Source organism: Coptis chinensis, chromosome 9, assembly GCF_015680905.1.
Source record: "Coptis chinensis isolate HL-2020 chromosome 9, ASM1568090v1, whole genome shotgun sequence".
In the NCBI taxonomy this organism is placed as follows: Eukaryota; Viridiplantae; Streptophyta; class Magnoliopsida; order Ranunculales; family Ranunculaceae; genus Coptis; species Coptis chinensis.
The window spans coordinates 71460225-71481090 of NC_141464.1; the positions used below are offsets into that span (position 1 = coordinate 71460225).

The following is a 20866-nucleotide window of genomic DNA, read 5'->3' on the forward strand; positions in this document are numbered from 1 at the left end:
AGAAAGTTCCACCAGAAAATCATCAAGTTTCTTAGCAGATTCCTCCACTTTAGAATCACCTTCTTCTTTCTCTTTTTGCCTTCTTCTCTTTTTTCTTTCTTTCTAACAGGCCTATCCTCAAGCCCATCAACTTGGTGTGGATCATAATCCATTGGTTGAGTTGTCGTAGTTGCTATTGGAACTGATGAACCTCCTTCCCCACTGTTTGACTTCGACTTTTTGGTGGGTTGCAAATCATTTCTCAACTGTAGCCTCTTCTATTTGGGTGAGTCTTTCACCATATTATAGCATTGCATCCACTTCCAAACCCCATTATGCATCCCATATACACTTATTGCTTCCTCAATCTACCAATTAAGAAAAAACTAAATTAGAATTGAAAAATGTATTTGTGAATCAAAATAACAAATAAAAATAAATACTTACAATCATATTGTCATTATAGCCACTTGGAGGAGATGCTTGAATCTTAGAAAGAATAGCATGGAACTTGTTGATATTAGCTTGAATGAGAGTCCAACGGTGTTTCATGCCCGTCAAGTTGCGTTCGGTCATTCTTCCTAAATTTGCATGAAATGCATTTAGAATCCTACTCCAAATATCGTTTGACTTTTGCTCATTTCCTACTACACCATCTTGACTAACTTGTAGCCAACTATTGGTGAGAGCAACATCTTCTTCTTGTATTCATGAAGCCCCTCTAGATTTTGCTTTTGGTTCTTCACGAGCCATTGTTGTTATAAGAGTAGAGAGTAGAGAGTAGGGAGTAGAGAAAAGAAGTGAGTGTAAAACTATTGTGTGAGTGTTTCAATTTATAGTGTTAGAAAGATATAGTCGTTTTTTGCCGGTTTTTTCATTGAGAGCACACGGTTTTGGAAAAACTGAGCAGTGTTGTCAAAACCGCGCCATAGAAGCCCAATTAGCAGCCCAAGCCCATGCGGTGTTGGAAAAACCGCGCGGTTTTGCCAAAACCACGTGAAAGATTTGATACAGCACCAAAGCTGGAACCAAATTTTGGCTGATTTGGTGTTTGGTTTGGTGTTTTCATCAACATATATGTGACTCTCCTGAAGATGAAAAAACACCAAATTGTTGGAAATTTGGTGTTTTATGCTAGGAAAGTATCACTCCTAAAGATGCTCTTACCTTGTCAACGTTTTCAATGTATGGATTCGTGGGCTTTTCTCTTTTGGGCTTTTTTGTGGACCTAAATTTGAGTAGTGCTACACGGACCTACTTTTTAGATCTACTATTGAACTCACTATTTGGATAACGTTGGTTTGCATTGCAATACACATAGACACATATCTCTATGTAAATAAATTATTAGGACTTTTGACATGTCAGTAAGTTCAAATAGTAGGTCAAATAAGTGGGTCGGTGTAGCATTACTGTTTAAAAAAAAAAAAAAAAAAAAAAAAAAAAAAAAAAAAAAAAAAAAAAAAAAAAAATCAATCAAACAAAACCTGCAAACCTATTAAGGCGACGTTTTTTTTTAAACCGATTTCTCGAAAATCAGTCTTAAGCGGCAATTAATAGGCACTTAAACTACCTAGGTTTAACCTCATCAATTACCTTGTTTACCTCTTAGAGTCCATTTGAGACCTTGAGTATTACCAAACAGCAGTTGACTTGATTACACAATGAAATTACTTTAGTCAAATCAGGTCAAGCCAAGGCAATATATTCTAAATACAATAAATTAGCCCCAGGGCCAGTTCTTACCTATTTGGGGTATGAACAATCATTGATTGTTCATACTCATTCATACCCCAACATAAGTATAAACAATCACTGCTCATACCTTAACATGAGTTATGAGCAATCACTATTCATATGAACAATCTATCATTGTTCATATCTATTTGGGGTATGAATAATCATTGTTCATAAGTTTATACCTTAACATAATGTATAATCAGTAAGAACACATATTGGAGTATGAACAATCATTGTTTATAAGTTCATACCTTAACATAATGTATAATTAGTAAGAACACATATTAGAGCATGAACAATCATTGTTCGTACATATTTGGGGTATGAACATACATCAACATAGTGTATGAAGTATGTTAACCTATTTAGGTATGAACAATGACCAAAACGACATAAAATGCAAAATCGGAAAAAAATTATTTCAAATCTAGGATATTTGTCATTACAGGAGAGAGATATAAAGTCATTATCTGAGTTTCAGTGGATGACATTTAATTTGGAAGGAAAAAAATGCTCGAAGATTTCAACAAACATCTAAGCCAGCTTCAATTGTCTATAACAAGAAAGTAAGAGACATAAAAGAACTACTTGCAAGAGCTAAAAGCTATTGAAGTATATATACTTAGGTCGATGTATTGAAGAAGGCGATAAAGAGGTTGAATTGGAATCTGACTCCACCAGAGCTAGTAATGCAATCAACAAGCTTGAGAAACCACCATGGTATTGTCTAGTCTTAAGGATATGGTTTTTTTTAGAATCACTCACAAACCCAATCTCCACATTTAAATAGCCCACAAACTCAGTTTTTAAATTTTAATAACTCTTAAGGACGAAATGAGCTATGAACACTCATTGTTCATACTATACATCAACATGAGCTATGAGTATGAACAATGACTGTTCCTACTTATAATGATTGTTCATACCTATTTTGGGGGGGGGGTTCATACCTCAACGTGAGCTATGAATAATCATTGTTTATATAAAGACTCATTGTTCATACTTATTTTAGGTATGAAGAATCATTGTTCATACCTTAATATGAGTTATGAGCAATCACTATTCATATAAACAATCATTGTTCATATTTATTTGGGGTTATTGAGCAAACACATAAGCTGATTTTATTTCCCTCCTAAACCAAAATTGAAAAATAAAAACATTATTGAACCCCTAGCTTAGTTCTTTTTCTCTTCAACCAAGGCCGAAAATATCGTCCGATATATCAATATATCGGAATATGGGTACACGATATGGAAATAATATGATATTTCGGTGAGATATTTTGATTGGACTGATATATATCAACAATATATCCGATATATTTGATATATATTGATTGACTTGTTGACTGTTTGACCGATTATATTGACTGTTGACAGATAATTCTGACATATGTTGTTATATATCAGCGATATATTAGATATATAATGATATATTTCGAAATTTTAACTATTTCAAAAAAGCTGGAATCTCTTAAATATCGATATAGACCGATATATTTTGGTTTTGGGTGGGGAAGGGGGGCGAAATATCGGCAGATATGGAAAAATTGGGGCACTATGGATTTGCCCCATTGCCCACATTTCGAATGAAGTACAGTTTTTAATTTTGTTTCAGTTTATCATAATTTTCAAAATTTCAAAACTTCAAAAAATTTCAAGAATTTATCTTCCCGGCTTCCCCACACACCACGTCCAAACCCACGATCACCATGTTTTCCCCCTCCACTTTCGAATGGATCTCCACATTCTCTATTTCCGCTCCATTTATTACCTCCCCTCCCAATTGAAGTATATATACTTAGGTCGATGTATTGAAGAAAGCGATAAAGTGGTTGAATACCCATGTTCTACTTATTCTGACACAGTTTGAATATGCATGCATTCACTAGACTTAACCCTTGAGGGCTGCTTACAATCTCAGGTTATGCACATACCAGAGCTATGAGGGATGCCTAACTTAGTTCTTTTTCTCTTCAACCAAGGCCGAAAATATCGTCCGATATATCAATATATAGGGTATCACGATATGGAAATAATGTGATATTTCGATGAGATATATTGATTCATTTTTGGACCGATATATATCGATTGACTTGTTGACTGTTTCACCAATTTTATTGATTGTTGATAGATAATTTCGACATATGTTGTTATATATCGGTGATATATCAGATATAACGATATATATCGAAATTTTAACTATTTCGCAAACAAAATTGGAATCTCCGAAATAAACATTTATTGGGCCCGTCTTCAACCACCACTGTAAGGAACTAAGGCTGTGTTTGTTTAGTGGCAAACCTCTAGTGGGAAAATATTAGATTTTCCAGCATTTTCCCACTAAAGTTTTGCGGGCTAATTTTGTAGGGAAAATTCGGTTTTTGTTGTTTGTTTGCAAAAATTCATAGTGGAAAAATATGAGATTTGCCAGTTTTGCCAACGTTTTTTTTTTTTTTTTTTTTTTTTTTTTTTTTTTTTTTTTTTTTTTTTTTTCGTGGCAAATGATTTTTTAACCTTTTGGAAATATTATTTTTTTGGTTTCCGAACTCAATGAAATATAAAATTAGAAAGAACATTGAATTCCAACTACTTGAACTTCCTTAGTATGGCGGGAACACCTCCATTGGAGAAACAAACTCAAATTCCAATATCCCGGCTACTCAATAAGCATCATCACACCACTAACATACTACAACATTTCTACAACACCATTTCATTAACTCATCATCTTGATACATCACCAAAGATCATCAACTATTGCAAAGATGGAACTACCAAATTAAGCAAGTAAATTGGACAATTCAAAACCTAGTCCAACATAAGAATTTTAAAAACCAAACATCCCATTAAATTAAATGCTTGAAACCTCTACTCACATATGCAAAACATGGAATACCAAATTAAAAATAGCTCCTCAAAGTAAAGACGTTAACACCTAACGCTTTGCAAAGAAGACTCAAACAAAGAAGAAAAACAAAGACGTGAAGCACCCAACAAAGAAGAACACCGAAAGCACCAAAGACACAACAACAACAAGACCACCCAAAGACCTTGCAACAACAAAGAAGACACCAAAGACCAAGAGTGCAAAGACTCCAAAGATGCAAAGACCTAACACCAATAAAAGAATAAAGAAGACTTCAAAGATGTAGTAGTAAAGACATATCAACCAAAGACGCAACACCCAAAGACACATCAACCAAAGAAAGAATAACACCTTAACGCAATAGCACCCCAGCACGCATCAACACCCCAAAGACCTTTGCAAAGAGCAAAGAAACCACACCCATCACCTTCCAATAGCACCCCAGCACGCAGCAACACCCAACACCTTGCAGCAGCAACAACACCCACCCAACCACCTAAACCAACCTGCACACAACACCCACCTAACAACCACTGACCAGCATACTACCACATAACAACTTACAGACACACCGATCACTACACCACTAAACCACCTTCCACATACACCATTGCACCAACACCACCTACACCACTACATAGTAGACACATCACCAGCACCACCTACACTAAGTAGTAGACACAAGCACCACTACACCATCTACCACCGAACATCACCACCACACACACACACACACACACTCACTCACCACACTACCACCACCTACCACCTGCACCACACGCACACGCAACACCACAAATACACACCAGCCAGCACAAACCACACAACACTACCAGCACACTCACAAACACACCTAAGAGGGCATACATAAGATTCAAATAGAAAACAAAGGCAGAGTTGAAAATGATGTTGGATAACTCATGATAAAAGATGTAGCATGAAAAAGAAGTAATTGGATAAATCAATGAATAAACACCAATTTCATGATGCAACATCTTTTTCATAATTAGATAAAAGATGTTACAAAGGTAGTGTAGAATCCATGATGCAGCTCCACTGGAAATCAATGAAATACACAATTTGTCTAAATTTCATAATATATCTATTGTAGTATTTTATGCTTAAGAATAACACTAACAAAGTTATCAAGCTAGTATGATAAACGAAAAAAATTATGCAACTATCTTAAATCACATTTACATTTGCAACATTACATACTTTCATTCCAATAAGTAATTGAGAAACCAAAAGTCTGCTAACCGTAACTCGGAATTTCCCTTAGCCCCCACCTCATTCCTGATGGTTTGCATGATCCCCGGTGTTCAGGTTCATAATCGTCCAAAAACCAGTCAATATGAACTTGTTCCTCATCCTTATTAACCTTTTTTAGTTGGAGTAATTGATGAAACTTCCTTTTGAGTCTCTCTCTCATCCAAAACACGCTCAACCCCAATTCTCTTCTTCTGAATTCCCAAAACAGTCCCAATTCTCCTCGAAACCGGTTCAATATCACTTCCTCTATCCTCTCTAGTCCGACCCAGTATTGGATCAATCTTGATTTTCGGTGAATCGGGCAGTCCTTCCATTCTCATCGCGAGACCAAGTGTTGATGGAGTTTCCTTCGTGAATGAGAGATGAAGATGAGAGCGAGAGACGGTGGCAAATTTTTCTTGCCTTAGTGGGATAATATCGAGTGGCAAAAGAGTTTAGGGGGAGAGGTGAATTCTATTTTCCCAATTCTAGTGAGAAAATTTTGTTTGTCGGCAAATGGTAAATAGTGTTTGCTAGTGCCTCTAAATGCACCCAAACACTGGCAAATGGTACATCTAGTGGGAAAATAAAATTTGCCACCCCCATTTGCCACAAACAAACACAGCCTAAGGATTTGCCAGTTGCCCACATTTCGAATGAAGTACAATTTTGTTTCAGTTTATCGAAATTTTCAAAATTTCAAAACTTCATAAAATTTCAAAAATTTATCTTCCCGCCTTCCCCACACACCACGTCCAAACCCACGATCCCCACACACCACATCCAAACCCACGATCACCATGTTTCCCCCCACTTTCAAATGGATCTCCACATTCTCTATTTCTGCTCCATTTATTACCTCCTCTCCCAATTGGAGACATCAACCATCAACAGTCAACAGGTAATCCATTGATTTGCTCAATTATTTTCTATGTTCTATGTTCTATGCATTAGTTCTTCATGTTTAGTTAATGAACACATGTTATCAATTATTCTCTACAATTATTCTAATATTCATGCATGCAAGACCATAGCATATTACCCAAAAATGTGATCTAGCTCTGTAAGGTGTTTTTTTTAGTTTGATGTCTATGTTATAGTGACCAATTTGACAAGAGACGTTGACCATGGTATTGTAAAATCTAGCTCTGTAACTAGGAAAGGTTTAATTTAGAAAATAGAGTAACTCAATGTTAAGTAATGGTGTGGTCTATGGTGGTTGTGTGTTAAGCACTGGTGATGGTTGTGTGTTAAGTGCAGGTGTTAGGTGGATGTGTGTTAAGTGTAGGTTGGTTTAGGTGTTAAGTGTTGGTGATGGTTCTGGCAGGTTAGGTTAAATTAGGTGTTGCTGCTGTGTGTGTGTGTTGGTCACTATTCTAAAAATCGGTTTAGGCGGCCGCCTAGGTGGTCTCTAGGCGCTAGGTAGTGCCCAACCAACTCGCCTAGGCCCTAGTCGTTTAAAAAATCGGTGGACCAACTAGGTGGGTCTAGGCGGCCTCTAGGCGATCCAGTCAAGGATTTTTTTTTTTTTTTTTTTTTTTTTTTTTTTTTTTTTTTTTTTTTTTTTTTCTGAATGATTAAATGTCAAAAAATAAAGGCCCATGTAGGCTTAAGATTTGAATGAGTTTAAAAGACTTAAGTCTAATGTAAATTAAATGCCATTATAACAAAGAGTATGTTTTTATATGAAGTCAATATTCTTCAACTATTACGCATTTTTGTAATAAGTATCTTTGTTTGTGTTTATTTTTTGAGTTATGGTAAATGATTTTCTTCATTTCTTGTAGTATATGTATGTGTGTATTACTATATATATTAGGAAAAAAAACCGCCTAGCGCCTAGCCCGTCTAGACACTGCCTAGAAGGCCTAGGTGCTTTCCCACCGCCCGACTACCTCCTAGTGTTTTTTAGAACATTGGTGCTGGTGGTGGTGCTGCTGCGTGTGTGTTGTTGGTGGTGGTGGTGTTGCTGCTGTGTGTGTGTGATGCTACTTCCAGGTGTGTTGCACCGATCAACAGTAGGTAATGTGTGTGTGTGTGCTTGCTGGTGCAATAGGTAGTGTGTGTCTGTTGTGATTTTATCTGTGATCTAGCTCTATAAGGTGTTTTTTTAGTTTGTTGTCTATGTTATAGTGACCAATTTGACAAGAGGCGTTGACCATGGTAATGGAAAATCTAGCTCTGTAACTAGGAAAGGTTTAATTTAGAAAATAGAGTAACTAGTTAACTATTTTACAGTGCTAACAAATCACCAGATAGTATATGCAATGCTGATGTTATCCTAGGTTTAAATGTTTATTTATTTATTTTTCACTTAGATTTCCAAGTTCTAATGGATCGACTAGAGGAGGAGGTGGCTGGTATGAAGATGAATTTGTATGCAATAAAAGAGTACCTTGATGAGGCTTTTATTGGCATGGTGTCCCATATCAACAATATTGAGAAAAGAATTGAGGTGATTAAAGCAAAAAAGAAATTTGCAAATGATGCAAATATTATAGATCTCACGGAGGACATAGTGGAACCAAACTAAACCCCTATGCCTATGCGACAACTTGTTGGCGATGCTTCACCCATCACTCCTGGATTGATGAAGGAGACAATGAAAAGAAAAGAGAAGGTAAATTCGTGTAAATGTGTTTATGATTAAGTAGGAATTAATAAAATAAAAAATTGTTGAATAGTGAGATGTTTTTTTGTAGGTAGAGTATCTCAAGGATGTTGAAGTACCTTCCTATACTCATTGCTACTTTCACTATATGGATAAAGTTCCAGAAGTTGTGAGGCCATTCACTTTGGATATTGAAGAACCAATGGGAGATGGAACCAGTGGTTTTATGGCACTGGCTTTAGCATTGGGTTATCGTAAAGAGAATTGGATAAAAGTACAAGCAGATCTGTTGGTAGAGTTGAGTTGCTTTAAGCAAGAGTATGTAAAGATTTTCAGTGTTCATGGGTTTAAAAATTGTGTGGAGAACCTTTCAAAATATGGTACGGATGAATTTATGATGATACCTGAAGCTGGTTATCTTGCAGCTTCGAAGTATCATACTGCCGTTGTCTTTTTCTCAGAGGCAAAGTTTGTCACTTTTCTCCCACTAAGATCAGCTATCCCTAAAAATGGCCCTAAAGTTATAAGTATTGGGCTAGTCGAGAACAAAATGCTAAAGCTCAAGCTCAAAACAAACTATCTGATGCCAGAAATAGCGAAGCTTTGGTTTGACTATCATTATCCTACTAACGGTGATTGGGAAATGTATTTTCAATCACGCTTTGATGCATACAAGAAGGTTGTTGGTACTTTCAAATCCCGAGGAAAAAAGCGTGGTAGTGGTGGAGCTTGATGTGGATAGGAGCAGTTTTACTTCCTTGTTTTAGTTTTCTTAAAACTTATTTCGTTTGTGTAGAGAAGTTTCTAGTTCATGTTGTCTTTATTTCAACTAGGTGTTTGGACAGATAGTCCTCTTTAGTGGTCTTTCATTAATGTCAATAAGTACAATATTATAATTTTCAAATTTGAGTTATTTTGTTTGTTTATAGAGTCTTTCTTTAGTGTTGATGTATTAAACCTTGTTTTCCTTGTTACTATATTTTCTACAGGTTGTTGCCTGTTATCATTCCTCCTGTTTCTACAGGTCCATTGTAATAAATGGTGATTAGCTTGAAGATTTCACTTCAGAAGTCCAAAGTGTAAGAGTGTAAGATAAATCATGTAAGACACTTCAAATGACATCTGCAAGTTTGTTTTGCTGTGCCATCAGGTGTCTTGCCTGGTGAGGGCACTGGTGCAACAATGTCGGATAATGATGATGACCAAGATAGCGACACGAACTTGTATGATGCCAGCCTAGAGGGCCCAGATAGTATGGGGTTTGGACTCCTCGTTCCGACTGAGACATAAAGGTCCTTGATGGTGCGTGTGAGGCAGGAACTTAAACATGAGTTGAAACAGGTAAGAAGTTGCCTGTATGGCAGTTGATTTTTTAAACATGTTCGCAGTATCTTATCCATTCTCTTCAATTTAGGGATACAAAGAGAAGATTGTTGACATAAGGGAGGAGATTCTACGCAAGAGAAGAGCTGGAAAACTCCCTGGAGACACCACCTCACACTTGAAGGCTTGGTGGCAGTCACATTCCAAGTGGCCATATCCAACTGTAAGCATGTTTGTCCCCCATTGTTGATTTTAGGGCTTCATTTTAAATGCTGTGGTCAGCTTATCACCTCTAAATATTTTTTGTTGCATTGCTCATTGTGTGTTTCCTTATCCTGTATCAGGAAGAAGACAAAGCAAGCTTGGTGCAGGAAACAGGCTTGCAGTTAAAGCAGATTAACAACTGGTTCATCAACCGGAGAAAGAGGAACTGGCACAACAATCCTTCATCCTCAGTTCTAAAGAGTAAACACAAGAGGTCATTGTCACCAAGTACGGTACGGGTTTAAAATGGTGTATTTAAAAAAAACTTAATTCGTGTTTTAAACGGAACGTCTCGGGAAAAAAACGGAAAAAAAAAAAAGCGTAAAAAAGCGTGAGGCATAAAAAACGGGTTTAAAACGGTAAAACGGGTTTAAAATGTATAATACGTACAATACATAAAAGAAACGGTAAAAACCGATGATAAAAAATATAATAGATAAAGAATTTGATTTTTTTATAATAGTGGAAAAAAGAATTGACACATAAAATAAAAATAAAAATAATACAAATGAAAGAAAATTTAAATACATGAAAGTATCAAATTATCATTACTCATCCAAATACTAGAAGTTTTAGATTCAGTACCAAAACACGACTCTAAATAAGATACTACTAATTACCAACCATAATGGCATAATCAAGTTCTACAAATAAGTTAATAACTTTAAAATTTATAATTAATTATTAATAGTTCAAAACAAAATAAAACTGTCTCAATAAGTCAATCTAACGCCCACTCTTCAAAAAGGTAAACTCCAAAACCTTTTTTTTTTTTTCTTATTTTCTTTTAAAAAAAAAAAAAAAGTTTTAAATGGGAGATTTTCAAAATCTCGGGTTTTAAACGTTTTTTAAGTTTAAAACGGGTTTTTTTGAAAAACCTGGGTTTTAAACTAGAACCAGACCCTGCCAATATCTCGGGTTTTAAACGCGTTTTTTTCAAAAAAACGCCAAACTTGGTGACAATGCAAGAGGTATGCACACTAGATTATGATTCCTTCGACAAATTTGATTATTACAAGGATTTCCATCCAACATAGTTTTGTAAAAGAAGTAATGCAGGTGAAAATAGTGGCGAGCGCTTCATGTAGATGTTGGTACAGAATCAAGGGGTGTACCAAGATGTTGGTGTTTCACATGGATAGTATTATTTGCATCTACAGAAAAGACCAAAGTACCAAACAAACTGCCAATACTAGGAGGTGCCGACTCGTAAAGGTAAATAGTGGCATTTGGCGGGTACTCATGGGGGCACACCAAGCATAGGATGTATGTACTGGTATATCATTAACAACTTCAAGTATTAAGAATACAAAACTGTGGAATAGAAGCTTTATAAATTTCTCTTGCTGTCTATGTTGACAGATTTAAGATTTTTGTTGTCACTTATTAAATTCGCGAAATAAGAAAGTTATAGGTTTTGGATGTACAACATATTGTAGAAAGTAGTACTATTTTTTTTTGTATTGCTACTGGGTGCTATAGTTTATTCAGCACAGGCTGGATAGTGCTTTATAACCACGGTTTTGTTATGAACTTGTGTAGTTCAGTTGATGACATTGGATGAGATGTGGGGGCCAAGAGCTTTGAAAGGTTCGCCTTCTTGTTTCATGACTTCGGATTTTTCACCTTTGGATGTTAAGCTGTCTTCTGTTCCTTTGAAGGTTCCCCTTCCACCCAAAAGTGTGTGATTAAGTTTTTTTTTTATCATACTGTCATAATATTTATGCCTATATTATTAGTTATGAAACGGTTTGTGATGTTGCAATGTTGAACAAAATTGTGGTTCTTGGATTGTTATATTTTTTTCTATTTGTGTAGAAAGGAATGAAATTACTTTTTTGGGAAATGTATATGGAATGTGGTCCTCACTAATCTGAAATACTTTTGAATGTTTCCTTTAGGGGTTTATAAGAACAATGGTTACCTAATGGTTTCGTGTAATGGAGGGCTTAATCAAATGCGTGCAGTGGTGAGTGGTTAGCTATTTTTAGGTCAAATTTATTCCTTCTACAATCAATCCCAGCCAGTGTCCGCTTTTGTTACTATTTATCAATGTGAAATAACTTTTGGTCTGCTTGACAGATTTGTGACATGGTTGCCATTGCGAGATATTTGAATGTTACGCTAGTAGTCCCCGAACTGGATAAAAACATCTTTTTGGGCTGATCCCAGGTGGGTCAATAATCTTTTCTAACTTATTCGCAAGTTATTATATTTCTCGAAAGTTATTTCATTGAGTACCTGAATGTTTCAATGATTGAGAAGTTGGAGCATATGGCTGTTTCTCGGAGTTGTTTACATTAGCTTTTACAGGATATTGCAGTGAGTTTCAGGACATTTTTATGTGGACCATTTTATTACATCCTTGAGAGATGAAGTCCGGATATTGAAGAAGCTACCTCCCAGGCTAAAGAGAATAGTGGAAAGAGGAAATGCCTACTCCATGCCCCCCATTAGTTGGTCTGACATTTCTTATTACCATAAACAGGTAACTTTTCGTTAAGTATCATTGGTGCAATATCCCTTCGTGATTTATACTCCTACTCATGGGATGGAGTTCGCTATCTTATTTTTATTCATCTATTGTAAGCAGATATTGCCGTTGATACAGAAGTACAAGATTGTGCATTTGAACAAGACTGATGCTAGACTTGCTAACAATGGCCTACCTTCAGATATTCAGAAATTAAGATGTCGAGTAAATTTCAGCGCTCTGAGATTTACTCCTCAGATAGAGGAGTTGGGTAGAAGGGTTATTAGGATTCTAAGGAAAAATGGTCCTTTCTTAGTTTTGCATCTAAGATATGAAATGGACATGTTGGCATTCTCTGGGTGCACTTAAGGCTGCAAGGAAGAGGAAGTGGAAGAGTTGACAAGAATGAGGTAAGGCTTATCCGTCTCTTCGACGTACCAATGACTTGTCTAAGAGTTTGATATATTGCGCTTTATTTAGGTAACGTTGACACTTCTTTTCAGATACGCTTACCCATGGTGGAAAGAAAAAGTAATTAACTCCGACCTTAAGAGGAAAGATGGTCTCTGCCCATTGACACCTGAAGAAACAGCTCCTACATTGAGGGCTTTAGACATAGATAGTAATATACAAATATATATTGCTGCTGGAGAAATATATGGTGGAGAAAGGAGAATGGCAAGTATGGCTGCTGCTTATCCAAACTTGGTAAGTAGATGGAATGTGAAGTTACACCTAGGATATAATTGGGTTTAATTGTTTGTTTTTTGAGAGAAATGTGCTAAACTTTTTACATTAGGCAATATCGTTGTGTTTCAAGATAATGAGTGGATTATATGGTGGAGTTACGTTATTTGTTCTTAGTTATTCGCATAAAGTAAGTTCCTATTGTATATTCCTGGAAGGCTTGTTGGCATCCTTGGTGTATAATTCTACTACAGTGTGTTGCTTCTTCTTTACTGAACTCGCACTTTGAATTTTTACATTTTGACTTCATGAATGAACAATAGAGATATTTTGAAACCAACGGATCGGTGTATATAAAACTGTGCTCCATGTGAAATAGACTACTCCTGTTATCTAAGTTCACATGACATAATTCTACTTAATTGCAACTTCATATAAGTCAATCATTTTTCTAAGGCAGCTTTAGTATTTTTTTTTCCCCCTATTAATATTCTCCATGGTGATGGTTCTTGTTCTGAGTTCTGACAGACTGTTTAAATTTGAAAAACAGGTCAGAAAAGAGACGCTATTGGGACCTTCTGATCTTGTTTTTCCATAACCACTCCTCTCAGATGGTAGCACTGGATTATCTGGTCTCACTGGAGAGTGATATCTTTGTTCCTACGTATGATGGAAACATGGCCAAAGTTGTTGAAGGCCATCGTAGTGATAACTTCTTTTGTAATTAAACAAATGCAGACCAAAGGGTCGTGGCACGCTCGATGATCCCGATCTATTGTTTTTTCACCTGCTATGTTGGTCTTAGTCGACCGACAATTTGAGTTTCAATGCAACGTTTCATGAAAAATACCCTTATTGCACTGGATTAAGAAAAATGTGAAATCACCACCAAGCTGCCATAGCATTTTGAGTGGTTGAAATCTGCTTTTTCGTTAGAGTTTGAAGCTTATACTGACTCACTACACTGTAGCCATACAAAAATATGCAGAATATAAATACTCAAAGAAGTGTTTTAAAAGATGGAGCAGTCTTCGCATCATGTACACTTTTACAAAATAGGAACACACATATTCCAATCAAAAGCAGTTTATTTTTCTGCTCCTTTAAGTCCAGCCTGTTGAGAACAACCTTTACTTGAACAAAAAACACTTGATAGAAAAAGAGACAATCTCTATAAACCAGATTAATTGCATTATGTACAAATCCAAATCCTTCAAGTATTCATTTAATTTTCAAACACATCCTATGTTCAAACTAAAAAGTAAAGCATCAATCTATAACACCATATATCACCAACAGCCTATAACTACTTGCAAACTAATGAAAGTAAATTTATTTACAGTCCAGCTGCAGATTCAGAAAATGTGTCATTACCACTCCCTTGTTCTGATTCTTCATCTTCAATTGTCTGACTTGTCTTTACCAAAACATCCAACGCCTTCATCAATTCGTTGTTGTTACCACCGAAGAATCCCCCTCTTCAGCCTTCTTCAACTGGGTGATTCTCTTTCTCCATACGAGACTGCTTTGCCGTGTCATAAGATGCATGGAGGCCAAAGAAGAAATAATACAGCAAAATTATTACTGTCCATACCGCAAACCGTCAAAAGGCTCATATCCAACTAAAATGGCATGAAAGATGGCACCATCACTCCAGATATCCACCTTTTCTGAATACTTTCTGGCTAAAACTTTAGGGGCAAGATAAGCTGGGGTACCAGTTTTACTTGACAATCTTTGACCAGGGGTGATCCTCGCAGATATTCCAAAGTCTGCAAGCTTTATCTTTCCTTACGAAGTGAGCAAGATGTTCCTGGGCTTTATATCTCTGTGTATGATACCCATGTCATGGCAATACTTTATAGCAACAACAAGTTCTTTTAGAATAAACTTCCACCAGAACATAATTCCATGACAAGATGAAAAGAGTCGGAGTCCTCATACACTGCATTATATCTATTTCCCTACGAACATATTTATAGCTCTTGCATAAAGTTTTACAAGAAAACTCTCCTCCGTCTTTCTCTGGTGTCTTATTCTTCTTCTTACATAGTCTGCACACACACACAAAGCACTCGCACACAGACCTCAAACACATCCTGCACACACACATACACATATAATAATTGAATTTAAACATTAAAACAAAATAAAAGAAAGGGAAGCATCAGTGCATGTAAATATGAATCTTCACCAATATTACACCCACGAAGAAAAAGAAGCTGAGTGCATGTAAACATGAATCTTCACCAATATTACACCCACAAAGAAAAAGAAGCTGAGGCAACTACCTCACCCATGTCCCCTCATTATCTCAACCTAAAATAAAGTCCCAACAACATTTTTTTTTTACAAAGTGAAGAAACCATCGATTAGTTATATTGTCAAAGTTGGTATGATACGATAATGGAAAAAACCCAAAATTTCGATCAAATGATGAACAACAAGATTATGCCCATATTAAAACCATAAATTATTGAGGTAAATTATTATAGAAATTTAACAAGAAGCTAATAAATTTCAGCACCTACTCATATCCAAACCTGAAGGAGTATTTGAGAGATGCCCAATCCAGAGTTTGAAATGCAGAAGATTTCTCTTAGAAAATAGTGAGAAAGGAAAACAATGGAGATTAACTCGATAGTTTAGTGGAGATATCATAACTGGCCCGAAAAGAGTGTGAGAGATTAGCGCTAACTATTTCCCTTTTTTTTCGAACTAGCTGGAAGTTTTATTTCACTTTTTTTTTTTTTTTTTTTTCTAATGGTTATTAGGTTGGATTAGTTTTTGGGTAAATTTGGTATTTCATGTAATTGTTCCTTTTCCAAACCAGTTTCTCCGGTTAACAAGTTTGTTTTAGATTTTGGATTTTAAATAAAAAATCAGATGTGGGATTGAGATTAGCGCATATTGGAATTTATTGGAGGGCCTGAACATCAAAGAAAACCTCATAATATTCAGTACCCATAATTTTAATTTTGTGCAAAAGCCAATAAACCTACTAAAATGCTAACTCCTAAAATATCAGCATATATCGCTGACATATCAACCATTGTATCCGATATACTGCAGAGCTTCCAAAAGAAAATGCCAAACTAAATAACTATTTTCAATACCCATCTCTAAAAAAAGATTAACAATATATATATATATATATATATATATATATATATATATATAAAAGCTCGCGCACATTCTCTCTCCTCACCATATCATTCCATTTTGCACCCCGAGCAATATGATTGGCTCCTAAAAAATCGGATGGAATAATAATTAGTGACACCTCTCCATATTTGTTTAAATCTCCCTAATCTATGCTTAATTTTCTATGGACTCCTCAAATTAAAAATAAAATAAAATAACAAAGTAATGAGAAACCTTATCCAAATTCGACCGAAAACCTAACTTTTCTCCTCAAACTATGATTGTCTCTTATCTTCTTTCCTTTCCCTACCAAGCAAGAATTCAAAAACCCCCACGTATTCTAAACACTAATGAGAAAAAAAAAAAAAAAAAAAAAAAAAAAGATGAACACACTACCTCCGCGGTTACACTATCTAAAACCAATCACACCGTTTTCCAAAACCCAAACAAAAGTTATTTTATATTTTGGGATACTCAGGTAAATATGACACTAGATAAAGTTATTTTATATTGAATATACTCAGGTAAATATTGAATATACTAGATAAAGTTTGTCATATATTACATCTAGGAATATGAAAGAGGAGTCTGGCTTCAACAACTCACATTTGGTGTATTTGGTTTGGGTAATCGCCAGTATGAACATTTCAATATGATACATCTCTATCCTGGTAAGGTTCATCAGTTTCATATATTTTGGGAATTATTGACAAGTACCACTCTGAAACAGATTGCCAAAGATTTGGATGAACAACTTATTGAACAAGGTATTAACCCAATTCACCTGCATATTCTAAATTGCATTCCCTGCATTTGCTTATTTCTCTCCCTAATCTATTCTTAATTTTCTATGGCCTCTTCAAAGTAAAAAAATAATAATAACAAATAAACCTTATACTATCCCAAAAATTAAAGAAAATCGCCAAACTCTCTCCAAAAAGCATAAATGCCTCAAATCTCTCTCGGGCAAGAGCAAGTAAAATTGGAAAAACCCCCTTAAAGAGAAACAGAGGAAGCCCCAATCATGTGAAATTGGCGAATGATATGATGAATTTAAGGTTTCTTCATTCTCTTCCCCAGAATCCCATATAAACTGATTTCTATCAACAAATAAAACTTTCCAAGCATCTTGCTTTACAACATATTGGGTTTGATGTGAAAAAAGCTCTATTGAATCGGAACTTGAAATGAACCTTCGATTTCAAGCAAATGCCTGATTTTCACATAACCCCTCTCTTTTGTCAATTTTTTCCACTTTTTTGTTTAATATTCACTTATTTTAAGCATTTTGGAATTTTGAATTTAGTCCCATTTCTACATAAAGATTATTTATTTTACATTTTTTTTAGCAATTGGGTATCTTAATTTTTGTTTTAGCTGAATGAGTGGTTATTTTTTTCAGGTGAATATAAATAAGCTAGGTGTAGTAGTAAGCCAATAGAAAATTGTTGTAATTAAGGCTTTGGCATAGGATGGTGTGTGAGTGTACTATTAGAAAGTCTCTGCTGTTATGGACCTTATTTTGTTCATAGCGATTCTTAGTATGTATAAAGCTCAAACAAAGTTTAAGTTTTAATTTAGAAGTTTAGTCTTTTGGTTTAAGTTTACTTACCAAGAGTTGAGTTAATTAGTTAAGTGTAGTTAATTTTCGTGTTTACCACTTTCATAGTTTTAAGCCCACCCACCCCTCCCCTCATATCCTTTGTTCTCATAAACAACGTAGGACACCAATCTAATTGTAGAAGTTCAGAGTTAGTAGATATGAATAACTAGGTTAATATTTTGAGGCATTTGATATATCTAAATTGATTATTAGTATTATTCTCCCATAAAGGCAGAGGTGATATTTTAAGCCCACCCACCCCTCCCTTCCCCTCATATCATCTGTTCTCATAAACAATGTAGGACACCAATCTAATTGTAGAGGTTCAGAGTCAGTAGATATGAATAACTAGGTTAATATTTTTAGGCATTTGTTCTATCTAACCTGATGATTAGTATTATTCTCCCATGAAGGCGGAGGTGATATTTTAACCTCTTAACCTGTGCAAGCAAAGTTACTCTTAGTATATATTACTAACTTATTCGAGAACTTACGACAAGGATTTAAGGCTCAGTCTGTCGACTGTCGCTGTAAAATTTCTAGACATTGAAGGTCTTCAAGGACACCGAGAATGGTTGGTAATTGTTTTTACTTTGCTTTCTAATGCAATGCAAATATTATTCAGATAGCTCGTCTATTTTCTTTTCCGTTCATCTATCTGGTTAACAAATTATAGATTTTTTGTTTTAAAGAAACTAAAGATTACACATTAGTGCCATTAGAAAGTCTTTGCTGCTATGGATCTTATTTTGTTCATAGCGATTGTTAGTATGTATAAGGCTCAGACAAAGTTTAGGTTTTGGAAGTTTAGTCTTTTGGTTTAATTTTACTTACCAAGAGTTGGGGATTCAACTTACTTGGACCGGTTGGATGTGCGAGGCGAGTAGTGTAACATCATGCTCGCGCATCTCAACCCAACTTGGGGGTTGAAGTTCCAATATTTGATGAACACTTTCCTAATAATCAGCAAAGAATATACAAAACCTAATAATCTAACAACCCTAAATAAAAAACACCCAAAAACCAAAACCCCACAAGTTCTCGACCTCCAAAATTGAAGAGCTCACATTGACGAAGAAGAAGGCAGTTTAATCAACGAAATTTATGTTCACAATCCATTGATTTGTAAGTTTTTTTATCATATTTATTTCGCATTTGTTTTTTATTTTTTGGGGTTTTGGTGTGTATAAATGTTACCTATTAACTTAAAAAAACAATTGGATAAAAACTTGAAAAATGTAATTGTGTTTTCTTTGTTGAAAGACATCCTTCCACATTGAGCATGTTTGATATCATCGGTTAGTTGTTACCTTGTTCATTCACTTCATGTCCTCATCAATTCAAAACTTATAAATATAGGTGGAGTTCATGTGATGAACTTCTCAGTCTTTGGATTATTTTAAGTTTCCCTTGCTTTCACCATTCACCCCATTTGTTCGTAAAAACTTTTAATGTCAACTTCTAAAGGTGAAGTATGTTCATTTCAAACCAACATTATATTTCACTTGGATTCTTATATTCAAGTTAAATTTCTACTTGAAGCAAAATGAAATTCGAGGATTTCTTGATGGAGCGAAATGAGGAACAACAAAAAAGGAAAGAACTAGAGGAAGAGGTGAGTCATAAATCAACAGTAGTCAACCAGCACTCTAAAATTTCATTGCATGTAACTAAAAGCATAAGCAAAGTTCTTGCTAAAGTGGTAGATCCAAGACCTTTCATGATCCGCAGGTGATTAAGCTACAAGTAGATTTAATGAATTGAAGGAGCATAGACTCCATAGAGTTCTTCAATGCGCACTAAAGGAACCCATCATCTCTCGCCCACGTCTGTCCTCATGGCTTCCGCTTCAAGTAATGGTATAGCACACTCAAATCTATGGCAATATATACTATTTATGGCATAACACACTCAAATCTATGGCATAACACACTCAAATCTATGGCAAGATAAATAAGACAAAGCTTGCAATAAATTATGTTTAAAAACCTGACAGCAAAAAAATAGTAATTGACATACTGGATAAAATAAAATATAGCTTAGACCATAGAAAGTTTGAAACTCTCTTTTCCTTATTTCTTCACTTGACTTATAAGTATGGACTAATTCCACAAATAAAGAAACATGCACGAAATTGTTTGTTCAGGTACAGATGCTTATCACAGTTTAATCAGTCCATTGATTTATAAGTTTTTTTTAGCATATTTATTTCGCATCTGTTCTTGATTTTTTGGGCTTTTGGAAAAACGTAATTGTGTTTTCTTTGTTGAAAGACATTTCTTTGTTTTCTTTGTGTTTTCTTTGCTAACCATCTCTAAGACCACCGAACCGGGGTGCTAACATTTTCTTTTATCTTTGTTTAATAGAATCTTAATATTTGAGCTCATATATTGGATTGAAGCATTGCATGTTCCACCAGAACATGATGAATTGGTATATCCTTCTTGGTTAACCCCTCCTTTGTGTGGAGCATTCTGTGTTATTATATTTTTAAATTTTTTAATCTTCTGTTCTTAATTTTTCTACACGTGTTCACCCCTTCGCCGACATTTCTAAAAAAAAAAAAAAACAATTGCCATCATTGAATGTTGCATCTCCACCCCATCTCGAATTGTTTGTGGCAGTTATCAGGATATCTAACTCCTTCAAAGTTTTGTTGCAGTACAAACATAATAGCAGTAATAAACTTTTAATAACAAAAATTGGTATATTGAAGTAGGTTTAGCTTTGGTTTCTATTTGTTTGGTTGAAATTGGTGTTTTTTGGTTCGATTTGAGTGTTAGAGTATCTATTTTTTATGTGCTGGAATTCCTAACATTTGCTCAATCTCTTGCACCAATATCGGATGCAGTGACTTGCTGCCACTTCTCTCCTTCTTCAATCGCTTTATTGCAAGGTATGCTTTTCTTGCAATAGTTTT

At 35.2% G+C, this 20866-nt stretch overlaps 1 pseudogene across 1 annotated transcript; it reads left to right on the forward strand.

Annotated features, from left to right (window-relative positions):
- The first annotated feature begins 11644 nt into the window (after positions 1–11644).
- On the forward strand, positions 11645–14025 carry LOC147477811 (rhamnogalacturonan I rhamnosyltransferase 1-like; annotated as a pseudogene). Its single transcript, XR_015207680.1, has 7 exons — positions 11645–11719; positions 11941–12008; positions 12122–12211; positions 12363–12527; positions 12633–12922; positions 13016–13220; positions 13750–14025. The product of XR_015207680.1 is annotated as a rhamnogalacturonan I rhamnosyltransferase 1-like (transcript).
- Positions 14026–20866: the final 6841 nt, after the last annotated feature.